General features: G+C 40.0%; 1 protein-coding gene and 1 long non-coding RNA gene across 7 annotated transcripts in view; one reads left to right on the forward strand and one right to left on the reverse strand.

Moving 5' to 3' along the window:
• LOC138183199 (uncharacterized) overlaps window positions 1-26,351 on the forward strand; it is a 122,890-nt gene that overhangs the window by 50,244 nt on the left and 46,295 nt on the right. The window lies entirely within an intron of this gene.
• Window positions 1,231-19,683, reverse strand: LOC138179295 (uncharacterized). Of its 5 annotated transcripts, none has more exons than XR_011173005.1 (6): window positions 18,635-19,683; window positions 15,176-17,996; window positions 14,548-14,780; window positions 14,342-14,475; window positions 13,734-13,940; window positions 1,231-2,834 (listed from the first exon to the last, which is right to left on the reverse strand). It is a non-coding gene; the product is annotated as an uncharacterized LOC138179295 (long non-coding RNA). The 5 variants fall into 5 exon arrangements; XR_011173004.1 differs by having other exon boundaries at window positions 15,176-16,751; window positions 16,833-19,683; XR_011173000.1 differs by having other exon boundaries at window positions 14,557-14,780; window positions 15,176-19,683.

Raw genomic sequence — 26,351 nt, forward strand, 5'->3', positions numbered from 1 at the left:
CTAAGCCCTGTGATCGAAGCGAATGGTTCCTCGTAAAGAACAACTTTAAAAATTCGAATTCGAAAAGGGAATTCGAAATGAAACGAAATTTTTCGGACTGCGAATGTTGCAAATTGACGTTTGCTTAAACTTGTACTGTCACATTGAGAAATTTGTTATGCCGATGTTTCTCGTTCTTGGTATGGAAATATTATTGGAAAGTCCAAATCCTCACTGAAAATGCGTTATTTATGGATATTAATCTTTGTATACCGAAACTATGTCTATCGAGAACTCACTTGCTCAATATAGTGCAATAAAAATTCTGCTGTACTGCTCAGTACCTTTTCGTGTACGTATCTCTTTTTTTTTAAATACTCTACTTAAGTGCTCATTGTCGGCATGGAATATATTATTCAGTAAAATCAAATATTAAAAGACTGTCAATTATCAATTAAACAGATTGAAATGTCAGATGCTAGAAATGTAATCGAGAAGAAACTGCGTGGGACGTACCCTCAAATAGCAATTGAAAAATAGTAAGAATTATGAATAACAATTTTATGACGAATAATGAGAAGTAGAACTGGCAATTGGTTCATAAAATAAGTTGAAAAGCTAGGATGTTCAAACGTGGATAATGGATGTTATTTCATTTTTAATGTTTTAAGTTTAAGGGATAAGAACAATGTAATGATCGACTGAATATCAATCAAATTTTAAGGTCATCAGAGATCAATCACCCCCATAGCTCAGGAAATGAGGAATAATTTAATGTTCGCCATCTAATCCAGCGTGAATCGTCGGGGATTCACCGTACCGTCGAGTCATAGCATTAGCCCGTACCGCTGATGGTCTAAAGTACCGTGTAATTACGAATTAATGTGGTCCTTGCCACTAAGATACACGGCTACTTATAATTACTCGTAAAATGGAAAAAAAGATCAGTCAAATTTATCAATGGTTATTAACCTCTTAACTCCGGAGGCTGGGTATATCCGTTATATTAGAACAGTCTGTTAGATATAAAGAGAGACGACGAAAGTAATGTATAGAATCAAGATTTAATGGCTTTATATTCTCGTAGTCAGTTTTGAAATAAAATCTTAAAATCGATATTTTTACAAACCCGAAATAATATACAGGGTGGTTGGTAACTGGCGATACAAGCAGAAAGGGGGTGATTCTACGCGAAAAAAGAAGTCGAAAATATAGAATAAAAATTTTTCGTTTGAGGCTTTGTTTTCGAGAAAGTCGACTTTGAATTTTCGCTCGGTACGCGTGCACTTTATCACGTCTCGTTATAACGGATCTCACTGTAGATCGTTGTCTCGATGGAAAAATTAAAAAAAAAAAAAATTAAAAAGAAATTTTTCACCAGTTACCAACCATCCTGTATAACCTTTATTTAATAGAATATTGTATTTTATATCTTACAAAACAGAAACGTTATTATATAAAATAACATATAATATAACATAACCTATAACGATCTCTCGTTACGCATTTGGAAATTGGGCTTAAAGTTTTTAATTTATGAAACGCTATATATACGTACGCTACATAGCGATGTCAAAAGATTCTATAATAAATTACGTCGATAAGACGTCAGATGCCTCTGATTCTCCACCGCAACTTTACAACATCAAGCCTCCTTAATTTATGAGTAGATGCAGGGAGACACAGAAGAACAGTGGCTTGGTAAATACCATCAAACATCGGACACATCCCCCGGTTTGAAATTCATTCGTCTTAGGTTCGCAACAAAAGGGAGCGAGAACACGCCAGAAGGAATATATTATCGTCGATTGTGCGGTTTATTGGCGTCGAATCGAGCATCAAGTGTGTATGTGTGCGTACATATCTTCCTTTTCGTCTGTACAGGGCGTTTCAGTAATCATAGTACAATCGGCAAGATATTTTAAATTCTATGCAAATAAGTAAGTCAGAAATACAAAATTTGAAAAAGATATTTTCTTATGACGTTAAATATATTAACGTTGAAAACCTATCAAGCGTAGAAAAACTTGGCTAATTCCTAGCTGAACAGAAATAGATATTCGGAAGCAAGTTATTCTACGTGAGAAAACAGATCGGTAATGTAAAATAAGATTTTATTCTGAGTTTCTTTCTCGAGAAAATTGAATTTAAATGTCGAAGAGCATGCAGGTTAATTCTTCATTAAACACATTCGAACTTCATTTTGTCTAAAATGAGACTTTAGCAAATGTTATTTTACATCTTCCACCAATTTTTACAAGTACAATAACGTCCCATTATCATTATCATCGTAATCGTACAGTCGTATCCAATCAGGAATTACCAAATTCATACATCTCCATCATATTTTCAAATTCCATTTTCTCCCGAACGAAGCGCCGTCCGAGAAAATGTTATTCTGCATTTCTTGTTTATTTTTTTAACGTAAAATCGCCCTCTTGCCGATTCTATCGCCGTTACTGGGCCACCCTGTATAAGAAGGAGACAAGCCAGGGTTCCAAGCTAAACAAGCGCCCGTTCCGTAGTGCCCACGCACCATTATCGGCGCATCAATTAAGGCCGAAAAATATTAACGTCCCAACGGCGGACAGGAAAACGAAGTGCAAACAACGATAATTATTCTCCACATAGCTGCATTCACGGCAGACGTCCAAGCGTCGTGACGCATGGCGGCATTGTTCTACCTACTCTCACTCCGTTGACGGTCCAACAATACGTCTAGGATGACTAAGGCAACGAGCATCTCTCTCTTACTCTATACTTTCACCTGTGTGTATATACCTCGTTTGATATTCAACGGAGAGAAGACCGCGGGCGACGTGAGGGGGAGGGCAAACCTCTCTCCATGGGATAATCTGTAAAAAAAAAAGAAAAATATACGAGGAAGAGAAAATAAAATGCAGCGAGGAATCGGTGAAGGATGACGCATACGGTACAAAGAAGGAGCGTCTACCGAGAAAACGTGCTCGTCCGAGGCAGAGAAGGTGTACGGTTCGCTAATTCCTAGCGGTTTTATCTACAGCTATACAGGTTCTTGAAAGTAGTCGAACACTTGCGGATAATATTTATGAATATATTTCGTTACATAACTTACGTGTGTTGTATGAAACATATCGAAATCTTATTAACATTGTAACGAAAGCCGGCTATCATGATTATATCGGTAAAACGAGACACGTCTGAAAGTAGATACAGAAGTCACAAATATATATGTATATCATATCTGTATTGTTCAGTAGCACCATCCTCCACGCTTATTATTCTTATTTGAAATGTCTATTCATATTCTATTGTATATACCTTCTGCAGTATCTTGTAACTTCCGTGTATACTTTCAGATTCGTATCAATCTTCAGTCTTAAAATTTCAAAATGTTTTACGTAATGTGTATAATGTATACGTGTAGAATAATGTACACGTAACACACATAGGGCATACATTTTAATACCTCAATAAATCTTGGTTTGAAGCTTGATCGATGTAGTCCCGATAGAGTCGTGTTTCGTTACAGCGCTAATGAAATTGCTAAACGTTATTCATTACAAGAGTTGTCATAAAATGTTTTACAGATATGGTTTACGTAAAAGTTTTCTTTGGCAAGTACTCAAATACCTTCGTAAGCCAGTATCTCTTCACTTATGTCGGTACGGCCACGTAACCCGTCGAGAATGACGTTTCGATTTTCAATTGATGCACCTTACATTCGACCTCTGTCGGCTTTCGAGGTTATGTCGGTCTTGTTTTCAGAAGAAACGTTCAGATGCATAAATGTGTCTTCTAACGTAGCGTCCTTTTCAAAGAGCATTCCGTAGTATTCCGGGGAAGTCTTCGGTGCCTGTCTGCTGCCTTTTTGCCTTCCCATCAGCATCTTTGTGCGACGTGTAACTGTTTTGAATGAGCCAGAACTACGTCTTCAGAATCGTATCTGGCGAACGCTACCTCGCTATGGAAATCATAAGAGAGCCATATCATCCATGGGAATTGTGGATTCACGTAGACGTTCAGGATGTGTCTATTGTTGGCCATGCCTCGTTGGAATGCATTATTGGAAGAAAAGAAATTGAAAATCTGTTTATAACAAGTTCCATTTTTTCTCTTTTTTGCTGTTTTGTAACATCATAGCAGGTTTTCATTAGAATCTCTGCATTTGGTACACTTAAACCTAGATTTCTATATCATATGAAGGTCTTCGCTTCTTTTTTTCTTATCTCATACAGTCGCACTCTGATTCTGTTTCGCTTGTAATGCCATCGATTCAACGACCAATCTCTCCATATTCAAACATACGTCCTTGAGAAACTACCGTGTCAAACCTAACCTAAATCACGAGAAACCGGCCATGGAGAAACGCGGACGAATTTCGAAGCAACTGAAGGTTAGGTTGATCATTCACCGAGCAGAGATTAGTTCCCATAACAGACTAGAGGAGACAGGGAGAAGCGAATCACTCAATAAGAACGTCTTTCTAGTCTCTAGTCAGCAAGAAATGCCTTGAAATGATCGTGATATGGCAAATGTTTGAAATGTTTCCTAACAAGGGAAGGATCCCGGGTGGACTGTATACACAAACGTGCAGACCTGTCGGATCCAGTGCTGATCTTGTGTGTGCGTGTATGCGTCCTATGTATGCGTGCATGCGCTCACGTACACACATAAACAGTAGACAGTAGAAACGCGGCTACCTTGATTGGACGATGATGCAAAGGTTTTAAAGGGGTAGGCAAGAGGAGGGTAGGCTAGACGGGGGGAGCCCGAAGCAAAGAGGGACAAGAGGACTGACTTGTTGGCTTTTAATTGCTCGCTTTTACTTTATTTCCTTTTTGCAACTCGATGGTCCGGCAAGGGGATCTAGTGGCTTTGATGGTCACGTATCGTGATTAGTGCTGATAGAAGTCCTTTACATTCAGAACAGTGTGTTCTCACGCAGAAACCTCGCAATAGTGTGATAATGATAGCCATCGAATGCTTGGTTATTAAAAAGGGACAAGAACAAAAATCCTATAGGTTGGAAAAGCGAATAGAAAGGAAAGAAAGATAAGAGAGAAATTGGACGACTCTTTGAAAGAAGCGGTCGTCATTATTTTTTGGTAGATTTGGTATACGTGTATCATCATTGATATAATCACAATTATTCGTTATTGTACATTAACAAAGACTAGTGCTGTCGCGTAATATACACGGGCGTGATCATTTTGCGCAAAGATCGAATTTTAAGATGATGAAGCTTACTTGACTGAGATAATCCTGCACTGTACATACACATCATTTGTCGATCCGAAATCTCGTATATTGTTCTTGGCTGAAGGATGACTATAGCGGTGATCGATAGACGGCTGACGATTGGTATGCACGTACGCGTCGCATAATAGCAGCTGCCCTGCGCGCTTATCTTGCTCGAATAATATTAATATTGTGACTGTCACTTTTTTCATCGGCAAGAACGCTGTGAAATGCACACCGCGCCGCGACGAGATTAAACCCGGTGGACGAGTTTATTCAATTAATCAGCCGAAACAGCCTTGATGGACGTGGAGGATGAACGGTCGAACTCTCCTCTCCTTCGCTTTGATTGCATTTGTATTTTTAAAAATTCCACCGTGTCGTAACAATATATGTATCTATTATTATATTTCAACTTATCTCGTTAAGCGACCGTAAAGCAACTCTTCTCTCAATACGTGTCATTTACATATAGATAGACTTCTCGGTAATCATCCTAGTACCAAACATTTCCAAAGATAATTGCTACACGAAACTTATCTGTCGAATATCCGCTGGAGTCTTGGCGTCGTTAGAGGACCGTTCATCCTCGGTATAGTATCGCTCTACGGAACGCGTAATGATGCTATGAAATTCAGCGACCACGAAGGTCGCGTGTCTCCCGGAAACGCTTCTCGCGGTACAGAGCAACGACACCATCGAGAAACGTAGAAACTTAAGGCTACGTCCTCACTGAAGCAACAGCGCGGAACTTTTTGTTGGTGTTTCTTGGAAGAATTAATTATCGGTATTCGCTATTTTTCCATGTTTTCTCGTATTTTTGTTACCAGTAACAAAGGTTGCTGTCTGTTGTCTATTTTTATTGGGAGCAGTAAAAATCAAAGGAAAATAAACATTGCAGTAACAAGTTGTCACAGAAACAAATGTCTCTTCTGTCTATACAAGATCGTTGACTGTTTCACAACGTATTCGCGTACGGACAATTTGTTGCTATGAAAACATGTCGCTTTGATCGAATCAATTTGAAAAAATCAAATTACTTTCTCATTAAGTTTCTTTATCAAGGGAAATCAAATTTTTCCTCTAACTACATCATTTTATCAAAGAAAATCAAATTTTCTCCTAAGTTGCTTTATCGAGGCAAATAAAGCCCAATAATTATATATCTAGGTCAATAAAGTCGGCAATGTCTTTATCGACACAATTATTCAACATCATTCTGTAGAACGATACTCGTTGGATTTTATTTGAAACATTCAGCAACGCTAGACAGAAAGTTCCGCGTTGCTTCGATGAGAAGGCAGCTTTAGAAGAGCAGAAATACAGAAAGATAGTGCGAATTATAGTTAAGAGAGGCATTACTCGTCGAATTGATGAAAAACGAAAGAAAACGTAATCGCGGGGCCCCCGGGGGATTTTGCTTGCAGATGCAGCGCCGAGAGAAAGGAACTGGGTCCAAAGGTCAAGCTAGTCGCTTCTGCCGGCGACGTTCTCCTGCCGCTCGAACGTTAATGCACCGAGAATATACATTGTAGGGATCGGTAGCAGCGTACCGTAAATCTCCCATGTAAATACACGGCAGCGCTAGTCTCGATCCAAACACGAGTACAGTCCCTTAACTAAGCTGTCCCCCCGAAAAGCGGTTCTTGCTTGGGAAACGATTTATTTATGGCGATTCGATATTCGTCGACTATGGAGTCCAATTTTTCCCTCATCGCTCCCTCTATCTTTTACTTCTGCTTCTTTCGTTCCATGTTGTGGCTAGGGCGATATAGATGGTGTGTGGTTATTGACCGGTCGGCACCGGTTTTTTAATGATCACTTTATTTATCGAGCGCTTCGTGCGAGTGTTTCATGCTTTTTCGAGTGGATTAATATCGTCTAGGAGGGATCGGTATATAGGTTAGGATTAGGTGGATCTTGATATCTCGGATCTGGGTATTGAATTTTGTGAAGAATTTCATACAACGGAATTTCATTTGAAGACAAACGATTATCTTATTGTCGTTTCTATTTTTGGGAAGAATTGGGAATCGAAGAGTTTACAGCTGTAAGGAGGCAGCTGCTTCGATATTTAAATTGCGCTTATTGGGAGAAGAGAAAAGCGTAGGTTTCGTACTCAAAAGTGCAAATGTTTGGTTTTAGTATAGAATATAATTTTACTATGCATAATACATGATATATATTCCTGGTTTTCATGAATAAAATATGCGAAAAAGGGAAGATATTTGAAGAAATACAAACTCGAGGACGAAGCGGAGACTAACAGGGTTAAGCAAAGATACATTATTTACAAGCATTCGAATATCCACCTGTTCCCGAACATCGCATCGTCTTTCAATTCGAACCGACGAATTCTCGGATTCTATGGAGCGTACACGCCCGTTTGGGAATTACATGGTCGAATCGGGGGCCGAGTTAAGAAAATTTAGTGGCTGCCAACTTTATTAGGCGCGATTATATTAGGCCTGTACGCCGGCAGTGATTTATTCGGTCGCTGCTCTTGAACGTACACACGAATCGTTTGTACTACGCTGTATATATGTATATACGCTCGTGTACGTGCTCTGTGTATTGGTAGTTGCCATATGGCAACGAACGTGGTAAATCATTTCTCGTTAACCGCGCGAGGTCTTAAGCTCGTTATAAAGCGAAGTTCAAACTTTTTAAGCGTGCAAAATACGCGAGGGGACATCGACAAAAACGAACGCATCCAGCTACCGATGCTACAGTGTTTATCATTGGTTGTAGAGCCGCCTGATGTCATTGGCGGTGGCAGAGATTCGTGGGGGATCGACGACGACACGAGCCGCAGAAAAAGTGTAGTTTGTTTTTTCGTGACATTCGACACCGATTCCAGATTTTGTATTGGCTGTGTGTACGTGATCGTGTTTAAACATTTATGGAAACGTTTTGCGAATACGCAGATTGCGTTATGCAATTGGGCCAGGATATATCTCGAAGCCGGTAAAAGAAGATGGAAAAAGAAAAAGGGTAGAGGAAAAAATTGAATGGTGCGGTAAGATCCATGTTCGCAGGTACTCACCTTTTTTTTTAGTATGCAACGATGTTTCGGGAGAGTGCGATAACAATCTTCCTTTTTTTATATGGTATTCTATAAGTTTTTATCAACAGCTCGATGCATTTTTTAATCTTTTATTCTCTATAAAAAAAAGTGTGAAGGTATTTGAGTCGAATTTTCCCTTTACAATTTTTTTGCATCTCTTACCGACTTTGAGATTTAGCTAGACTCAATTGCATAACGCATCCTGTATAATGCAAGACACATTTAGAAATTTAGTATTATAATGAAATGCAAGTGTCATAATTATGTTGGTAAAATTTCATATGAATCTGAAAATGTATAGATATTCACAACGTAACTCACAAAAATACTTAATGAAATCACCTTTAGTACTAATTGTATATTTAAAAACACTATCCATACTATGGATTTTGTTAATTTTTGTATCGCCGACATGTTTCCAATAAACCTTTGTAACTTCTACATATATTTCCAGACTGGTTCCACATTTGAGTTGAATATAATCATGACAGTCGTGTCTCAATATAGTTGTAATAAAAAATTTCATAATGTTTTGTGCAACGCATAGGACATTTACATAAAAGGTTTCTACGAGTAAGAATCCAAATACTATCGTGAATCATTGTATGCGTATTCTGTACCAAACGCGATTGCCAACCGTGGTTGAAACGTTTGCGGAAGGTGAAATATGTAAAGCACGTAAATACAGCTTAGAAAGAGTCGTCTGTTGCATTTGCATGAAGGGATTAAACGAAAGGCCGTATGCGCGGCAACGGAACCAGAGGAAGCAGGTTACAAAGAAAAAAAACGGTTCGCCCCAAGTTTGTCGAAACAATTGCCCATCGAGTGATGGGAAAACGACAAGTAAACGATCAAACGAAGGCTGACTTTGTATTTTGTATATAGCCTCGGTGCTTCAAGCCCAGGGATTCCCTTGCTGATGCACGCGTTTCGAGTGCTTTTCACAGCGCTCTCTAGCGGACGCCATCGTAAAACAACAATTAATGACAAAAAAGGCAATTGAACTCTGAACCCGTGAAGTGGAGAGGAGCGTTATTAAAGTATCGATATCCTCTGAGTGCTCGAGCGATGCTATGCGATGAGGGGCATCCCTCCCACTAATGAAGAGAAATTAATCTGCCAACGATTTCGACAAGAGCGAGCTCTTCAGGCGTTCCGATCTTACCGACCGAATATCTAAAAACCGTTTCGTGTCTTTGAAATATCATCGGGGAAGAAAACACGCCACTTTATGTGGAGCCGACGTTTGTACAAAACCTAACGACCATTTCTTCCCGTTTTATCTAAGTTCCCCTTTCTCTTTTGCATTTATACACTATTCATCTTTCTCCCTCTCGTGCAACTTTCTTTCCTTCCCTTTGTGTAATACCAATTACACGGATTTGTCTCAAGTCTCCGCGTGTCTACCGCGTTCGCCAACCATGCAATCTGACTTTACTCTCTGTCTCCGTACCCGAGGCGTATCTCTTGTTTCCAGCGGCTTCGTGACTTGGAAGGAAAAGGACGGTTAATTGGTGGGGGTGGTAGTAGTGGTGTGTGGCAGTCGCGGTGATGCTCCTTCCCCATCCCATCTCTCCTCTCCACCTGCCTCGCTCCACGCCGCCCTCTCTCTTCTCGCCATCTCCACCTCGCTTACCCCCTTTTCGAAGAAGCGAATCCACCGACAACGACGAGGAGATCCGTGCGGTTAGAACGGCGCAATATAATGAGCGGCGAAAGGAAGAGAATGTCGATTGCAAATCTCGTCGATGCTGAATAATCGGGATCCTCTATTCACCCTCTCTCTCTACCACTTCTAGATTTCTCTTCGTATACCTTTCTTCGTTCCGCACATACTCTTTGCTATATTCTCTCACGCTTTCTCAAGATCTTCCCTTCTCGTCCCTCGTGCTTTCTACGATGGCTTCTCACCCATTCCCCCCTATCGACATCCTTATCTATCAATGGATGGGTAGCTTCACCCGCACTTCTCTCGATTCTCATCGATATTCACCTGTCCGTTCAGTCGCATACCTTGGCCTATCGCCCGCAGGCGGCTCGCTTTTAATGGCAGCACCATCGCTCCACTCGCGCGTTCACAAAGCCTTATGATTTTACGTGCCGAAATGCTTCCACGATATTTACGAACATTCTTTTAAGTGTCCTTTCGCAGCAGAAAGGTTGGCAGAGGCTCGCTTTAAACACAACCGATATACCACCGTGGCTGGATCGTAAAAAACTCGCGTTATATACGCACGATGTACATTTAGTTTTCTGTTATTGCTGGTGAGTACTTCTGTTCCGCGCTGGCTAATTAAAAGGCCCCCTTCTCTCTCTCTCGCTCGCTCTCTCTTCGTATCACGTGCCGCATTGTTCAACGAGAAGAGTCCAATTGATATTGCCGCTTGGATCGTGGCTATGATACTCGAAATTGATACTGCGAACAGACAAATTAATTTCGAGCCCGTCGTCCAACCCTCTGCATGTTCCAACGGGATTATACGACGCTCACTTTTTCCCACCGTTCTCCAACCAAAAAAAAAAAAAGAAGAATAATACAAAAAAGAAACACGATCCGCTAGCCTGTGTCTCGATTCTGTTAACAAGCTTATTTCCCGTATCTCTGTTAATTATTCGACTACCATGCTGTAGCTTACCCTGTCGAGAATCGCAATTAATTTTCCGCCGAATGGAAAACCGTGTACGCGCGCTTTGATAACCATCAAAAGCTACAAATCGTGCGTTCATAAAGTACACACGCGAGCCAACATGGCCGCCGCTCCACCGCGAATGTAAATACCTGCTGCCTTTTCCGATGGTTACATATATATACGGTTTAAACGGATGTCGTTGGCTAAGGTTCGTAACGAAACTGTAGCAACTGAAAAAAAGAAAGGGTTAACAATTTGCCTGCGAGACAAATGAATTCAAAGCGCTAAACACACTCGTTCTGATTTCCACGCTGAAAGAAGAATGGACCGGCGACCTCGACACGGAAAGGAGCACGGCTTTTCTACGTCCTCCCTCGACTCCACCTCCTCTTCCTCCTACTCCACCTAGTTCTCCTTATTACAAAAACGCATCGAGAGATTCAGGCGACGTACATAGCGAGGCTTTGTAGGGGCCAAGCTAATTATCATTCGTGCGCGGTTCCAGCTTACGCGCGTTAACGAGTCGCGTCCCGCCGTAAATGGAATCGCGGTATAGCTGATACGCATCCTGCGCGTGCGCATGCGTGGCCGTGAAGCTAGTGACCGCGCACACGTACATGGTATTTTCTGGTGTAATTACCAGGATCATCTATCTCTCCTGGTTAGGATTGTCGCGGACGTGGGAACTGGACAAATAATTCCTTCGCGCAAGAAGCAACTTTTTGAATCGAATTTCTTGGATGTATACGCCGTCGTTCATAAGTGAGAATCACGGTGGAAAGATATTGTCATTAGGTGGTATTGACAAAATCCACAATCACTTAGTTGCCAACCCAATATAAGTCGCGTTTCTCATGTTTCGCGCAACTATTCTAAAAATCAATATTTCATCAAATAATTCCATTATTTATATCCGCTATACATCTTGGTCATTGTTTTAATCAATTCTACCACTCCTATCATCAGCTGTACCAAATTTCAATGCGGATTTGAAATAATCGTTGCTGAATTTCGTTTCTAATTCATACAAGTCCTTTTTGATACGATTTAGCTTGCGCTTCTTCCCGTAACTTGCAAATATATTCTTCTTATGAATATGATTATACGATAATAGAACGTACGTAATGAATATGATAGCACAACGATATCATCATCGTCAACTCGCAAGAGTATAGAATCACGATTAATTTATCGACGTCGTGAACCAGGCTCGCATCTTATACGAATCCAGGTGATCTAATACTTAGCGCTGTATATTTATAATTCATATCGGTAACGTTATGGAACTGTTGTAAGGCGTATCTACTTATGCATACCGAAGAAAATTGCATGAAAGATTCATACGCGTGCATACGTAAACTCTTTCTGGTGTATACTCTTCCTTTTTTCCTCCTTACTTCCCTGTGACTTCTTTTCTTTTCTTCCTTTTTCTCTTGTCCTTTTTGTCTTTGCTCCTCTTTTTAATTTGAACTTTGGCGGAGCGAGCACAGAAGCGCGCTGGTACGTGTCTTCACGGAGAAAAGCTTTGTCTTGGTCCTTTTTCCCTGCCTCGGACTACTGAATACGCGGTCCGCCAAAGGAACAGTCTTTGGAATTGAAACAAAGAGCGCAAGGATAATCCTGACGGAAAAATACAGGTTTTTAATTAAATTGCGTTGAAGGCGGGGAAATTGTGTTCCGGCGGGGAGAACTGGGCGCGAACGTGATTATTCGCGGGATAGGTCTGTTTGCGGAATACTTTGTGCCCCGTCGAAAGCGGAGAATTAAATCGGAACGGATAATCGAGGCCATAGATCAAATAATGTTTGATGCACCGTCAGAGATTGACTTTGCCAACGTATCGCGCAGATACGTTTGCCATTGCACATAAAAAGAGGAACAAGAAGACAAAAGAACGAAGGAAAGCCACTTCGTTACTGGCTTTTTATCAGTTTTTAACGTTTAACTATTAGATCCAACAAGTTCGTATATTCCATTTTGTTCCTTATATAGATGTTTTTAGTTTTGGCTTTATTCCATTTTTTAAATATCAATGGATCTTGGAATATTTAATATTTTAGACGCTCGTTGTACTAATAAATTTTCTATCCCAATTAAGATATCATAAATTTTATTTTGTTTAAAATTGCCATAAGGAAGGTGATCGATCTTCAAGAATAAAAATTTTCCGAAACGTATATAGCAACCTTTTTTAAATAATGAAACGTCCGCTCAGTAAGCGAGACAAATACTGTTTATAATAATTGATACTATATTTTTCTTGTGAAATTTATAAGCACGATAGACGAAAAATGAGTTCGCATTCCAATTGTTTTTCATATGATAGAATCAAAATATGCAGTTGCTATTCAGTGTGTTTTTCATTTCGAATACCTTCTCTGATTGGAATTTGATGCTATATTATTCATTGCTGTGCCGTTTATTCGTGTAGGTTTTGTATTCGTCAAACACGTCACAGAGAGCTAGTGCAGTCATCGTTAAAATTAAGAAGCCATTCATTTGGAATGCTATGTCATCGATTAATGAAATGATTTACTGCACAGTAAATACATACGTGCGTGTATTTATATTAACTGGGTTAATTCACAGAGAATTTTCGTGCAGTAGAATAAAGGTTCGAAATGCAATCGTTTGATGTTTGTCATGCGGATTAAATTTGCTATTCAATTATAAGTAACGGATCGCAATAAAAATTTATTCTACTTTGGTAGCAGTGTTTCAGCGAGCCGTTAAAAGTAGTACAGGTAACAGCCTATTCTACTTTTTGAATATGCGAATGCTGCAGGTTACGAGTCAGCCGAATGAAAAAAGCAGCTCAAATATAAAGGAGAACGAACCTGACGTCCCCTCGTATATCCAGTCGTACGAGGGCAGGTGCTTGTCACTCTATGCGCGACTTAAGCGGCTCCTAAAAGGTTTAATATAGTAGTGGAATCTTATTGGCTGGTCATCACGTGTCTCGTGACTTGTTCGTGGCTCACGTGGATGCTTTCTGTGCGACCCTTCTCGATTGTATATCTTGCAATCTCTCTTTTATTCCTTTCCTTTTAAAGAAATGGTTAAAGGTTTTTTTAATAATCACTTTAGTTAATAATACCTAAATGCATAAAATAAGATGGCATGATTGATATAACATTTCCTTTCTATGTAAGAGAAATGTTTACATTCACGATGCACATTATACTTAATATATGCATACAGTGGCTACAAAAAGTATTTGCTTATTTTTGAATAAAGCGTCTTTCTACCAGCTTTTACGTTTCATTTTAATAGCAATACAAAATTTAATATACTGGAACCTAATTAAATAATACGTAAGTGTTATGATCAATAAAATGGCAAAATATTTTCTGTAGCCATTGTATGTATATTGCCATTTGATTAATTTCAATGATCGTACCAAATTGGAGAAAAGCAAGACAAATGTTAAGACGATTCGAAATACCATTCGTTCTTCGATACAACGCTACAACGGTTGCTCCGTGTTCGCAATTGGCAGAATAATCGCCGTACGGGCGACATTTATCGTTCCCAACCGAAGAACCTCTCTACGCGGCAGACTTTCGAGCGAGGAGCCATCTGTGTCGGTAATACGTTCGAATCAGTAAAAATAATTCATTGGTCCGATCGGAATTGCAGCTCGGCCAATACTTCACTTACGTTACCACGTAACTTTTCTTCCAGTTCACCGTTCCCCTTCAGCTGTGTTCCGCCTTTACACGGTTTTTCACGTGTAGAACGAACGGATGCCAGACCGCGAGCTCCTGAAGAAATTAAAACTCTTTTTCCCGGTTTCGTTCCTCCGTCCTCCTCTTCCTACCACGCGATCTACGAACGATACATCGGAAATACCTCGAGCTGTTGCCCCTATCAAAGTTGTTGCACTGAAAGCAAAAGGAGACCCGTGAAAGAGAGACAGACACCTCTTGCCTGAGGAGGTGGCGGTAGTGGTCTGTTCTGTTGCAAGTGGATACGAGTGAACTGAGAAGAGCACAGAAGTTAGGGGTAGCTGTAGAGTGGGGAGGGCAGTCGAGAAACACAGAGCACAAGAGAAAGGGAAGGATGAAGGAAAGAGGAAGAATCCCCCGGAGGAATTTAACGCATGGATGAAGCCGTACCACCCTGGAAGAGGGGATACGTACTTCTGCGTGTATACCGACATATGTATACCTATCTTTCTATATAACGTAAAGTAAATAAGGTTTCCCTTTTTCGTTCTCTCGATCCCGGTGCCTCCTTCTCTGTCTCTTTCAAGTTTGCCTGTCTTTCTTCGCTTTACCTCGAGAGTACTCCGTTGGTTCCTCGTCTTGCCACAGCCTCAGGCAAGTTTTGAAACTTTTAAGCCGATTTCGTCTCGCCTGTATAAGGACGTATACGGCCGTCAATCTTGCCTCGTGTAAAATTGGGCATTATTCCCTGGCACAGCGTATTGTGCGGTGCTACGTGATTGGCTACGTGGCGGCACGCGAGTGCATCCAGCTGCACGCGCGCGCTTCTGCATGGCCAAGATACACTGCATATATACTAGGCTCTCTCCTCTCTCGGCCGGCTGGCCTGGCATCGACATCGGACGACTTAATGCTACGAGCGTTCCCCGGGCTAAGGCTTTCTCGAGGCTCAACGATGCTCGCACGCGGAAGAATGCGCGGCATTATTTAGTTATTGTAGCATAAGCTATCGGAGGTGCTCACCTGAATAATGGATCACACGTGCTCCCAGACGAAACGAAATATTTACGATCAGCGGGTTTTTCTTTATCCTTGATGATCAAGATTGTTGTCGTTTCATCGAAATTTCTTTAAATCCGTGATTGTAGTATACATAGTGGCTCGTCGTTAAAAAACGTCTCTCATTCTTCTCTCTCTTTTTTTACTGCGTTTTTTTCATTGTTCAGTTGTTATGAGGAGAAATTCGTCGAGAGAGAGAGAGAGAGAGAGAGAGAAAGCGTTGGTTCGTATTCCCTTTGTTTTTCCCGCACACCAGAGAAATTTATCGTTCACGTTCTGTACGCTCCTGGTTCCTAGTGCTTGTTTTTAGGCTAACCATCGCTGCATACAAACAATCGCGGAAAAAGGGGGATAAATGAGACGTGTTCGCGAGCGTCGCACCGCAAAATTTTCTGGACTTTCCTTTATCCTATGGCTATGTGCGGTCGGATATTCATTGCGCGGCTTTCGCGCCTTGATCTCGAATCCGAATCTATGGAGAATCAAGGGTGCTGTAACAGTTGGCCGGTCAATTGGACGCTCGGTTTCCCACAGATTCCGATCCTTCTGAAGCGTAAATCCAGCTTTACCGTACACACCGTACCACCACCGCGTGCTCACATGTGTATGCGGCTTAGCAGCGCGAGTGTGACAAATGAACGCACGATAGAGACGGAGAACGAAGCGACAAAGTAAGAAATAGAGCGATGAGGGGAAAAAAGGAAACAAAGTGCCGTCGTCGAATGCAAAGAACAACTCGTGGAAACAGAGTCAGATGAAATGGAAGACGGCGAAATGATTCACGTGAAACATTAAGAAAAGATTATAGAAATAAATCGTAGAATAAAATAGAAATGCCTTAACGGATCTGTTAAATTGAGAAATTGAAAAATCCTTACAAGAACCAGTCACGTCTATTGATACATTACATTGCCCTCGGATTAATTCTGCCTGATTGGTTTTCATGAAGTTCTCTGAGCTTTCGAACTCCTTACCTTCGACGTTGAATATTCTTACTCAAATTAAACTGTCAAATACTACCAAATTAAGCTCGTTAAATCATCAATAAAATTCTTCTTAAGTCTTCAAGCGTCTGCCACTTATCGACCGTGGTATCAAAAAGTGAAACCACGCCGCCAGAAAAGAAACCTGTAAGTTGTGAGGATCATCAGCGTGAGAGATGAAGGCGTCAAAGAAAGAATGTATGTAAGAGAAAAGGAAAAGTAGTACCATTTCGAAGAGCGGCAACGACGGCACGGTATTCTTGAATGCCAGAGCGCGCATCCCACAACAGTTTGCGAAAATTACTGCTGTCATTTGCCGTCGGCTTTGTTCTTACCGTATTCTGGTATTGGTATGCCTATACATATATATAGATACGCAAATACCTATAGCTACACATCGGATATGCACGTATGTACGTGTAGTTACACATAGAGGGCCAGACTCGTGGTATACACACGCGCACATACATACACACACATAGCCTGGCGTGGTATTATTGCGAGCGAGCATGCTCGAAGCAATTTCCGATCTGCCTTCCTCTCTCTATCCTCTCTGTCCCTTCCTCTTTTCGCTCCCTCCTCTCCTGGGCCACTTCCTCCGTGTCCATCCTATCTCCACGTCCTAACCCCCTGAATGCATCCGCCGGTGTGCACGTTCATCCCAATCGGTTGTATTTGCACTTAATTGCTTCTAGTAAGGTATTATTACGGCACGTTTAAAAGTGCGCGCCGGTCCTTTGCATAGGAAACGAAACAGGGTTTTCATTACTATGCCGTGGATATCGTTTCAACGGAATGAGAATAGACCCGTGGCCGCATACGAATCTCCGATGGCGCTCTCGTCGACGAACGTACGTCACGTGACTTCTATTATATCCTCTGTCGCATTGTCGAATCATTCTTGGACTTTTTTTTACGCATGGATGATTTTATTATTCTTCTCATATGGTGGCTAAACAACATGGTTGTTTCTTATGTATTCATGAATTTAGAAAGCTTGCCCAGTAATATACTAATCGCACTAACTTGCATTTGTTATTACTTGAGACTTCTACAAGCGAACTGTGTCTAATAGGGATATTATCTAGACGCTTCACTAGCATTGCAATTAGTTTCTTTGAGTGGTCAAATGACACGTTGGAACTGTTGTATTGTAGTAATTGTTTATTTTATAGGCAATCACCCTTTATTCTACAGCTAGAGAATCACGAAATTGGAAAAAATGTGGCCCAAGCAGGTAGCTAGTATCGCTGTTGATATTATTCGAATGTTTAACCATTTCTAGGGATTTTTTGCATTTTCCGATGAAATATTCCTCGCCCGAGGCTATGGTGTTAGTTTTATCAAAAACTAAACCATCACGACCAGTATTATCTTCAAATAGTAATAACTGCAAAAAATGTGGAACATTAAATGCTTTACAATTTTAATAACTGCATATTGTTTTTTCGCGAAACATATTGCCAATCAGAAATTTTTAACCCTTGACGACATGACCCGTTAAATGGTAATTAAAAGGAAATACGAAATTACTCGATACTACTCGTTAATTTCACGATTTTATTTATTCGATGACTGACGTATTAACGTATTATTATTAATGTATCGTACGCAATTCAGTCAGCTTGCAAGAGTAATTCGTTTTCTCGCGCTGTTTTATGCAGGATCGCGGCCAATGAAATATTCCCCTCGTCGGAGGACATGCGGCCGTCCGTGCTTGTAAAGCGTTTAATCGACGGAAAACGCGCGGGCGAGACGGATTCGATTAAAATTTGAAAATCCCGCGTTTCCGGCTGACAGCGCCAAATTGCGTGCGTTCACTTGTCGCCGTCGGATAAGCGAGACGAGATTTTACATTGAAGCTTGACGATCTGATGCGTTCACCCTCGAAATTGATTAAGTACGTTATTATATATCTGGCCCATTTTGCATTCATACCGTATACCCATATAATTCGTTGAAACAATTGTTCTGCATCGATAATCTTGCAAATGCTAACTTAATTTACAAGCTCTTTAAATCACTTACTTTCCAATGAAAACGACAGTCATCCTGTTGCAATGAAAGTCCTTGAAACACTGTAACGAGACTCAATGTCATTGGATATAGAAGAAACATAAAAATTTAATGGAATTTTAAATCTTTCAAATCGAGTAAGGCGTGTAGATTCACCTACGTTTTATAGTTCTTAGAAGGAGAAAATTTTACAATTGTAATTTTCATTAATTTTCATTAATGCGAATTGTAAAAAGTATAACCTCAATTATCCTCAGATTTTAGCAAATTACAAACCCGTAAATAAGTTATATTACCTATATTATTTGTTGCTGAAATAATATATTTAATATTATACCTGTTAGCTTGTCAATCATCGTCATCAGAGTCAAACAGACCGCAACATTAAAAATAAGTCAGCTATATTGTTTGCTGAAATAATACATCTGTCATTATAACAGATTGTCAAGTAAATAACTACCTTGTTAAATCGTAATAAGACAAATGAGTTATCCTTCATAGAAATCGTTCATTACGTTTGCGAGAGTTGTAAACTCGTTAAACTCGAAAATCGTCATTAGCAAGCAATAAAATAATAATAATTTTGGTGGCTTTAAGTCACTTTGAACGCCATAAATCGTTTTACACGAACGATTAGCACGCCATCATCGAGCGCGTCGAGAACAAACAATCCATTTTTCTCTCAAAAATTGTATCAATAACTTTACCCGAAACCGCGATGAATTTCGTATTTTGAACGATATAGACGAGGGGGAATGAAAACACGGCGACGTCAATGGAGCGACATTGTATCGATTCTTCCATTATTCGTTGACTGATCTAACTCGATAGCTCTCTTCGTTCGTTAGCCGACGCAAGTTTCGCGATTAATTCCAATATTTCACTTGGCGTCCTAGCCTCAATTAAAAGCTGTCGTCACTGTTTTAACTGCGCCGTATTCTCCGCTGAAAATCCGTTTCAAGTGTTCCATGGCGGTGCCTCTATGGAGCATACACGTTTGTCTGTATATTGCACATATATATGTATATATGTACACCGTGTATATGGATACACGAACAATTCTTCAGATCCTCGTCCGAGTTACGAGCGATATTTATGCCGAGAAAAATACACGCCGATCCGTGAACGGTGAAATGTCATCGTTTTTAATTCAATGACACGTTAAGAGATTTCTTTGATGAAAAAGCGGTGGTTGCGGCTGTAACTCAACGGGTAACCGGGGATTCTTCATCTACGATGACGATCGTGTTTTCAATCGAGATATACGTAGAGATGTGTGTGCCCTGAAATTTATGCGTACGCGTATAGTTGTGGGTAGAAGAAAACATAGATAGATACATATAAGAAATATGAGATACCGATGCAAACGAATTCCTATTTTCAATTTTCCATTTTGCTTAACAACGTGGAGGTCGAATTTCGATATATATCCCGGTCAAGCGTAATAAATTACAACGGTATTATCGTCATCGATCCGCGATGAGATTCGACGATACGAACGATGGAATATTTTGCTGAAAATACAGCCCCCTCCGTATTGACCTTAATTTGTTCGCTCGGTAGTGAACGAAGCACAGCCCCCGAATGATGGGACGAGGGCAAGAAATCCGCTTTTCCGCCGCTCGGAAATTCGATTTTTCAATTTTTTATAAAATCCGTTCTCGCATAGTAATAACACGCACCTACCGATGTAATTTCCGGACGAAAATAGGTTAAGTGCAGTTACTAAACTGGATCGACAGATTTGTTGTTTCGTGCAATTCACGCGCCCCCTTTGCCTCTGTGTATATGCTTCATCATGTACACTCGACGTGTGAAACAACGCACAACCGTAGACACCTGAAACGGAAAATCTCGAGCTGTTATTGTGTCACAACGACGGTTTAAGCTTTCAGCTAGTACTTGGCACTCGCTTCAACCGTCCGTAATAAGCTTTCGTCAGCGTTGAAAGAAGAGATGGTCGAAAAAGAAAAGAAGAAGAGAAAAAATGACTTCTGTCTCCGCCTTGGTGTATTGTCGTTAGCAAAAGTTCGCAGAGATGGTACACACTTGACCCGAACGTGCTTACCGATCGTTAAGATCGAGTCGTTACCGATTCTTACAGAGCAACGCCATCTTTAGTCGTTTTTACCCGCTGAAAATGAGCCACGGCTCATCTCGAGGAGGTCGTAGACAAAAGTTTCGATGATTGGCTGTCCGTACGTCGAGTAGCTCGCCTTCCTTTTTATCGGAACCTTCTTCGAATCTCTTTCAAGTTCTCTAGAAATCTTTCCCTCCTCGTTTTCGATTTTTCTGTCTGTCTTTGCCAGTGTTAGTCGATTTCTGTACCGTCGCTGCTCGTTAAGTATACCAGTTCGAAAAATAGTTGCGTTTACTTAGGTCGTTTCGACGACTGAAGGCAAGAGAAAACACGAGAACACTGAAATATAGTGCCGTTTTAATTAACCGATACTCTGCTCTTAATTACTATTGGTTATATAAGGTTCGAATAAAAGTGTGATATCACTGCCAATTTCATTTATATATAGTACTATTTAAATTTCTTAGATATTGTGTCTTAAAAAATCACTCTCATATTCGCCGACGTAAGATCACAAAGGAGCATTATGATAAATCATATTTTCGGTTTTTAAATAAGAAAAGGGTATTTTTTAATTCTATTATACTGTCAACTAATTTCAAATTACCCCCTTATTTGGTTTTACGATTACGTTAAATAGTTTTTGGTTTCTTAAAAATTCATAGATTTTGACTTAACTTATCCTTGTGTCAATTATTTCACACTGAAATACATCTCTTTAACCATCAATTAACGTAAAAATCAGGAGACCAATAAAAATGAACTGATTATGTTTTCTCTGTGGTCTTCATATATGAATTTCTATTTTATCGATGTGCATTTTCCACACCACCTGCATCAGATAAAGTCGTATCCGTTGTTTCTGCGTTTACGGTAGCGTGTCCTATAACATATCGAAGAGAGGATTACGCAGCAAGGCGGCTAATAATCGTGGACAACACATGCAAGTGTAAAGCTAGCGTTTCCTTCTGCAATACGTTTCTCGATACGGGACAATAACACAAATCGAAGAATAGATCGAGACAGTTGTGCTTTCATTCGGAATGGCGCTACGTTCGCCGATCAAATTTGTTCTATATTTATAAAACGGGTACGACCGGCTCACAGTCTGTTTCGATTAAACTGTTCCGCGTATATTTATAGGTTTCATTAAAGCGATTGTAGTTCCATTTTAAATTTTCATTAGCGCGAGATATAGTGGATTCATTCTACCAGGCCATTTTTACCGAGTCATTTTTATCGTTCATAGATATATATATATATATATATATATATATATATATATATATATATATATACCATCCGAATCTTTCTTTCTGTAATTTCGCGCATTCCTGTTACGTTTTTAACGTTGGAATAGCGCATTGTTTCTTTTGGATTGTCACACGTCACACTTCTATGGCCCTCTTGTAAAATGATCTGCTAATTACGAAACAATAATTCGCTATCTACATTTCGAATATGTAAAAAATTTTGCGAAAATTTACCAACACACTCTCATATATAATGTGTATACTTCATGTAAAATTATTGAGAATTGTAGATCGTAATCGCGGAAATAAATACGTAGCAACACTTTCATTACATGTAGAGACGATAATAAAATAGTTTTGCATTTATTTAATATGTGATTTACAAGATGTTCATAGATACCCATTACACGTGTTTCAGCACTCTTCTGCTTTCAATTTTTACCTTGCGTACGGAACAGTGACACTCTTTTGTTCTACGAGATGCTGCGCACGCACATACTCACACACATATACTTATATATATACAGTGTATCACACTATGCAGCTGATCCGGTGTAACGCACAAAATTACATACATTTCAATAAAAATAAACACGTTACTTAATACATGAAAGATCACAGTGTACTATCATTTCAGGATTAATAACTCGTTTCTGCCGTCTTTCCATTATCCTGTCGAATTTGTCTAATCGTTCTTCGATTTCCATTAACAGTCGATGGTTCCGCTTCGCTCATGGCTCTTAAATTATCAAACGCCCTCGCTAGGGTAAACGTTTCAACCACGTAGACGTTAATTCAATCGTAACGCTGGCGTCGTTGTCAGATGATTTTACTTTCATCCCATCTGAAATTCATGTCGTCCCGGCTGCTGCGCTCGACTGCGGCGCAAAGAGGTTGGGTCAGTGCGTTAAATATTGAACAACACGCTCCACGCTGCACGATTTCCAAGAGTTATCGATCATAAACACATTCTCGACCGCCGTGCCTCTGTTTACAAAAACGAGGAGGGAAACGGGGCACACCCGTTCTCATAGGTGTCTAGTCGTTACATGAATCGGTAAGAGCTCCTTCACACGGCGATAAAGTTCTCGTAATTACGATAAAGCTTTCGATTAATTTTATAGCTGTAATTGTTTTTCAGCTTGCATCTATTGTAGCCATTATCTGTTCTTTAGTTTCGATGCTTCCTTTCAACAAGCAATTTCCTTTCGTTCTTCTATCGCTTTGGTAAAACTAAGGTGTAAACTAGCATCCTTTCATCACTTGGCGTTTGATGACCGTGTCGAAGAGTCTCTTGTAGCGTTTATTACTAGAGTTGAGGAAGCAGTTGCTCGATGACCATTTACATTGAATGCTTTTACTCTCGCTGCATGTTCTTGCCAATTTGGTTAAACGTGTCCTAATGAAATTGAACAATTGACGAGAAGTGCACTCGATCGCATTATCGACTGAGGGTTACGTATGTAAGAAGAAGATACACAGAATCTTGATTTTGACAACATATCTACAAGATCATCGGAAATGTACCCTATTCTTATCTAAGGATAATTTCCAATTAAGATGTACCCTATTCTGAATAGTTAACAAATACAGATAAGAGACAATGAAATCAGCGTGTATTTTTGGTCGACGAAGAGCAATCAGGGTAACGACGTTCGTGAATCGTTTCACAGCCTCGAACGTGTATTGCCACCTGCATGAATTGAGATAAACGATTTCACGGGTTTCGGTACCTGCATCGTCTATCTCTTCCTTTCTGAACCATATCGTCGTTTGCCACTATCCTTGCATCAAGCATACATATCTACTGCTTTAATCCACTCGAACATTATCTCATGAACGAGATAAGTTGCTCCAGCGAGCTGCTTTGCTCCCGAATCCTTCATGGTCGTCCCCTCCGATGCTTCTCCGAACCATTTTAATCAGAACCACTGATCGATACGGATAGACACGATCGAAACTGGCTTTCAGGTAGCCGTGTGGTTTTATAGACGAGGATTTAATCGAACCGTAGAGTGGGAGGAGGTTCTTCGTACAGTTTGGTAGATGGAGCGCGTGGTGAGTGTCTAGTAAGTGGATAGTTTATGGTGGTTCGTGGCCGTAGCCTAACCCAGGAGCCGGGGTAGCAACTCTGCTTCCGTGATTAAAATCTGATGGCGTTAACGGTTATTACGTGGTTATCGCGTAGCTTTCTTTTTACTGCTCTGTAATTGCACGCTTTTGACGGCTCGGAATCACCTTAATTACAGAGAAAGGTGGCGCACTTACGCGAACATGGCCAACTTATCGAAATAGATTATTACTAGACTTTTTATACGAATTCACATCTTCATGAATACGAATAAAAGAATAGGACCTAGCGAATGTTATAAAGCGTGCTATACTTTGGATATTTTTTATATCCAATTTGTTTGCATATTACGTGCATTCTATGCATTTTTGTGTTTCTAAATCTCTTATAAAAATACGCAGTCTAGTTATTAGATATCTGGTATTGGTAATATGATACTTCGGCAACTTATGGTAGCTTATGGTAGCCAATGGGCTTTACGTTATAACAGCTGACAATTTTATTCTTCTAATTGAACGATATTTCGTTTTCTCTGTATTCTCACGCGCGCGCGCGCGTGTGTGTTTGTGTGTGTGTTGCAGAGGATTGTTTTAATCAGAATCCGAGGGTGGCAGTTCTCTGGTCGTTCGATCGAAATTAACCGTATCGTGGCATGCTTTCCTAGATACGGAATCAGATCGACGCGTTTCCTATTGTCTATGTTTCGTGTTTGGAGGACGTGTCTGCGGTCTAGAGGGCCAAGCATTTAGTAAATAGGAGGATTGGTTCTTGTTCAATTTACTTAATTAGTAGTTAGGATTTTGCGTATTGGCTTACAAATAATATTGTAAAAGGAAAATTTTGGAGATAATAGGTTATGAAACGAAATTTCGTTTTCCCGTCACTGGGTACAAAAGTTGGAGTTATTGTGAATTTTGATGACAAAAGTTTTATAGATGAGACAATCATCTGAATTCCTGAGGTAGATGGAGTTCCGCTCCCTTGAGATGTACCGTGACTCTGACCTATAATGATCCCCAATGTAATGTAATTGCATGCATTCCGCCGGATATAATTCATCTCCATTCGAATATTCACACAGTTTACGATTAATCTCTAATTAATCGGGACGTATCCTTAATGTTACGTAATAATAATGTTACCGTCATATGTAAACTTGATAATTATCTTCTAATTCGCAATCAAAAATTTCCATACATAAATTGACTTTTCCGAGGACTATTACGTAACTACTAGATGCATTTACGAAACATCTTGTAGCTTCTACGTACATTTTCATGTATATTTCAAACTTTACCAATATAATTACGCGATGCTTGTAGAAAACACTGTAAGTGCCAAGAAACGAGTTTTCTAGGAGGGAAAGAAAACACGCATTAATGTAGTACAAACTCATGAAAAAGAAAAATGATGTGCAGAAAAGCCTCTATGTGCCATCTCTTGGTTGTAAAGAAAACTCAATGTTTCGTTCATTTAGGATAACTTAGATAGATGGCATGTGCAAAAGCTAAAAAATAATTAACTAATGTTCATTGGCACTTTCTTTTTTCTATATAGACGACCTTGTGACGCTGTCTTGTAGAGTTATTACTAACTATTTAGACAGGGAAATTGCATTTAGATTCTATAGCACAGCATTCTTATTGGCACGCAAAACATCTTCCAGTAAAAAAAAATAAGTTTTTCTATTTTGGCACTTACAGTGTTTGTTACAAGCACTCTTCAATTATGAAATTTCAAAATATTTTATGTGCACATGTAATGACATATACGTGTTAATGACATGACACATAAATGCGCTTTCGTGAGGTATTATAAGTATCCACGATAGGCAACACTTATCAATTCTCGATGTATTTAATTTCCCCTGCCGTGTAATTGTTTGTTTCATCGTATGTATTCCAATCTTCTTGGTAAACAGACAAGTGCGTGTCTGCCTTCATGAACGCGTTGAACTTTATTTTGTGTTTTATGTTCCACTTGATCGCGTTGTCGAGCAAGCGTGAGAACTGTAGCCTGTCATTGCGCGCGATTTTAATACTTAGCGTGTAGGGGATCACTGTAATGGGCGACAGTAGAGTAATGGTCTTGAGGATAAAAAGGCGGCTAACAACGAGGAAAACGCCTCGTAAAAGGTAATGAATTTACGGACGCGTTTTCCCTAATATCACGCGCTATATTATGGCGCAACGCCAACCTCGACGAGCCTCCAGCAAAGGGAATGAAAAAGCGACGTAAAAATAATAAAAGGAAAAATAAACGTGTAAAACTTGAGGTTAGACAAGCAGAGTGCGGAAACTGATTCGAAATGGCGCATGGACCGAC

This window comes from Bombus flavifrons, chromosome 1, assembly GCF_040668555.2.
Source record: "Bombus flavifrons isolate JBK064 chromosome 1, iyBomFlav1_principal, whole genome shotgun sequence".
NCBI classification, from domain to species: Eukaryota; Metazoa; Arthropoda; class Insecta; order Hymenoptera; family Apidae; genus Bombus; species Bombus flavifrons.